We start from the raw sequence: 4,410 nt of genomic DNA, 5'->3' as shown, positions 1-4,410 counted from the left end.
AAGTGAGATGTCTCACTCTGTAGCTAAACACACAGGGTGAAAACAGGATCTGCAGCAAGTTGCAGTACATGTGGTGTTTTTTGAAAATTTAACCATGTAAACCTGTTTTGGTACAACGTCAAAATACAATTTTGAACCTGAAAATTAGAATAATATGGGCGCTTTAAACCGGCTGAATAGCTGTCCCTTTGTTGTGGTTTGGGGTTTTTGTTTGGGTGTATGTTTCCCTTCCTTTGGCCTCCTTGTGTTTTTTGTCTGTTTTCTCTGTGGTCCTGTGTTACTGGCCCTGTCTTGCTCCCCTGCTGCCTGTTTGTTCTACTTTCTTTCCGTTTATTTTGGTAGTCAGCTTCCTGTCGTGTCTTGCCTTGTCTTGTCTAGTTCACTCTTTGTTTGTCTGATTGTCCAGCCCCGCCCTAATGTGATCCACCGATGTCTCACCTGTTCCCCGTTACCTTCATTACTCCTGTATTTAACCCCTGTGTCCCTGGCTTCTTGTTAGATCCTTGTGTCTTGTGAAGAAGTCTGTGTCTACGTCCCGCTGTTCTGCCTACATTCCCTGTGAGTTGTTCCCTGGTTTTTTTCCTTTCTTTTGGACCTTTATCTTCCCCTGGACCTGGTTTGGACTTCTTGCCCTTTGTGTTTGGATTTGCCTGTGTTTTGGATTCCCCTGGTTTTGGACCTTGCCTGTTCCCAGTCTTGTCCTGTACTGTTTAAATAAACCCGTTTTGTACCTGCTCTTGCCTGCCTCCTGGTTCTCTGCGTTTGGGTCCTCCACCCTGCCGTACCGTAACACCCTTGCAGAGAGAGGCACAGCTGTGGGTCAGCCCTTACTGTATGTTTGGAGAATAATTAATTAATTAGACTCTTGGTTTTGGATGTATTAAGCTTTAGCATGTTTTTAGACACCCATTCTGAGATCTGCAACATGCTGTTTAAGTTTCTTGGTATTTTCTGCAGATGCATAGATTGTTGTGTCATCAGCATACATGGCTATGGCTATGTATTTCTCAGTACTTATGGCAGACCATTTTTAAATATGGAATTTAGAAGTTGTCCAATGTGGTCTACTTCACGTCACACATACAGTTGTGCTACAGAACTTAGCTTTAGTGACCGAAACAGTTTTTTGTAAGGGTTGTAAACCAGTTCCTTTCTGCTGTAAAATTGGGCATTTTAACTTGCTTTTGGATCAATTGTCAAGTGGTGTTTTGAGGAACCACACATGGAGCAAAATTAGCATTTTATTCGTTCTCCTTTTTGCTCTGTTTTGTTCTTAATCCACATATATAGCATTATTTATGTGGGTCTTGTTTTCCTTGCAGCAATTATGACTAAACAGCCTAACCTTCAAGTTTTTAACACATAACAAAACATTGATTTATCTTTGTTGTCCATATATTATATTGTTTCCCATTTAGGATTTCCTTATGTGCATAATCAATGCCTAACACTAACACCAACTCCAAATCAGCATAAATGCTTAAGGAGTCTGCCCCTAATCAGTTTTGATTATTGTTTTGATTCAGTAAACTTTATAGATTTGTACAGTAAAGGGTAAAATTAAAGGATCCCCTTCCTTCCCTGGGCAATAAACATGCAACAAATAAAGTCATGCTGTTCAAGCTTCTCAAACAAGATGACTTACTAAGTTTAGAATCTTCTGTTCTCCATCTAAATTAAATCTGGTAGATGGCATTACACAAGCAAATAAAAACTGTATAAACAGGGTGGATACACATTATGAAGTGGTGATAAAAGTTAAAAATGAATCAATATGTGTGTTTTTTTTTATGTACTGTAGTACTAGTACAGTAGTGCATTACTATCAGTATACTGTGCACAATTACAAGGGTGGTGGGGGGGAGAAGGTGGTTCGTTCATACAACCAGTGGCAGTGAGTACATCACTTGAATTGTTTTTTGCAATGGAGTAAAATCTGTTTAGCAAATCCTAAAGTTTAGGGTATATGTCATGCTAATGGTCTTTGGAGGTGGAAGTCAGATTGAAATGCTGTAGCTCGTTTCTAGTCAATTGAACACAATGTATCAGCGTTCGCAGGAAGCTGGAAACAACACCTGCTTCCACTGATAACGGTGTCAGTATAAGTGATACAGATGGATTGTCTTTTAAGACACCATGAATTTGCACTGAGGTTATAAAAATTGTTTGCTTTATTTATTGCTCAGTCTACATACAACAGTTATGGTATGGTATGCTGCACCTCCAAGTGCTACTGCTATGAACAGACCTAAAGTGAGACCATGTCACATTGGGTCCATTTTTGGCAATGCTTGAGTCTGAGTACTGGAAATCTTTTCTCCAATAAAAACAAATTACACACGCAAAAGTCAAAATTACTGTTTGAGAAACAAACTAGAGGAAAAGTAGAGAATTCTTATTGATTATGATATATGAGCAGAATTCTTTTCAATATATCATAATCAAATTTGTTCCCCACAGACTAAATATGCTTGTAATACGACTTCAATGGAAGTGAAAGTATTTCTGCCAACTTGTGAAAGCACTATGCAGGCTGCAAGCACGAAGAACCAAAGAAATAAAATCAAACTCTCTGCACCATATTGAATTGCAAAACATCATATTCTTTTGAGTTGCATCAAATCAAATTGTGTTGAATCGCATTGCATTTCAATAGGGGGTGAATTGAGTCATAATTGCATCTGTAGTTGCTGCAAATGTAGCTTTAAAGTATTGGATTGTTGACAATGCATTGAGATGTGTATCACATGTGTCACAAACTGGTGATGACCATACTTCCCATTATTGTGTTTTAGAAGACGCTCGACATTCCACCAATAACCCTCTGAGATGCAAACAAAAGCAGACAGAACTGGCGGTTAGAACAAATAAATCACAGGAAGGAGCTAATCAAGCTGTAACAATGAATATAATAACACAGGTATGATAATAATAATTAACCATACCTGTGTCATCAAAGGTAATCATCCCTATGTTCCCAGGGCATGTCTTTTAAAGGGCCACTGTTATATAGAGTTTTTAGGTTAATACTTGCATTTTGTGTTTGGGATAAAACATGTTGACATGCTTTAATGTTTAAAAAACACTTTCTCACACTGTCCATGGTGGCTGCACCTGTAGTCACCCTATGTAGGAGAGCCTGGGTGTTTCTCAATGTCAAGGATCCTTCCTTGGTAGGACTCGTCCTTCCAAGGAGGATCCTTCAGGAGTAGTCAAGTCCTCCTTACATTTGGAACATTACAATGGAACAGGCTATCAAGTGCACGTCATTGCGGGCTGGCGTCACTTAATTTTTTTGCTGCGTTTCAAAACACTGGATGAAATGGTTGTGGAAGTGTTAACTGTGCTGTTAAATTATGCTGTTGGGATGTAGAAAATGAATCAGCACCATTTCTTAATGTCACGGAAGATCCTCCAAAGCCAGAGGAGGACGCTACGTCATCAACGTCCGTCGAAGGACCGTTCCAATTTCGAGCATCCTCCGAATTCCTCCGAGGACGATTCCTTCATTCAGAAAATTTCCCATTGACGGAGAAGGAGGCATATGTGTATCCTTCGCGGTCCCAAATCACCCACATCCATGCGCGAGCCTTTGACGGCTCGTTTAAAAAAAAAACACACTGATATAAGCGGGAGTTCGAGCGGCATCGCTGACGGTGAAGTTATAATTTAAATGTAGTACTTTAGTGTGTGCCGTACATTTTTATCACCGTTAATGTTTACATTAATTTCAAGCTTAACGCTTTAAAGCTTGTACAAATTGCTATAATAATTAGGTAGATACACCCCGAGCTGACGACCTAACTGAACCTGTCAGTTAACATTCGGCTTTTTAGCTAGCAGGTTGCCGTCTTTGTAAAGTTTAATGTGGCAATTTCATCTCTTATATGCCTTATCGTAAATGCTTAACGTTAGCAATAGCAGAGATTTAGAAAGTTGTGTTTATCACTGGTTGTATCTGTAGACGGGAATTCACGGCACCATGTTAACTTCACTAGCCCCGTTCAACGAAGGCTGACATGTATGAGCACTCCCGTGTAATAACGGTATGTTATAGCATTCATAACGTAAACATCTTTATGTTGTGTTAACTGTCTTTTAACGACTAACGGAGCGGTCACCAAGGACGGCAAGCCACGACCCAGCAGGGCACGAGGCCAAAAAGAATGTTGAATACATTATTTGCTATATTAAAGATTGTCTTTCTAACAATAATGCTTTAATTAACTGGTTTGTCCGTTCATTAAGTTCTTGGGCTTGTGTATATAATAGTTTTTTCAAGGTCTATTTTCCCATCAAATTGTGACCTGGACAGAGAAACTTCAATTATTTACTATAAGTCAACAATTATATTCAGATGCTATCTTATACATGTTTAAAAAAGAAAAGTAGCTGTTAAAATTAGCTTGC

Source organism: Etheostoma spectabile, unplaced genomic scaffold, assembly GCF_008692095.1.
Source record: "Etheostoma spectabile isolate EspeVRDwgs_2016 unplaced genomic scaffold, UIUC_Espe_1.0 scaffold280, whole genome shotgun sequence".
Classification (NCBI taxonomy): Eukaryota; Metazoa; Chordata; class Actinopteri; order Perciformes; family Percidae; genus Etheostoma; species Etheostoma spectabile.
This window is presented reverse-complemented; position numbering follows the sequence as displayed.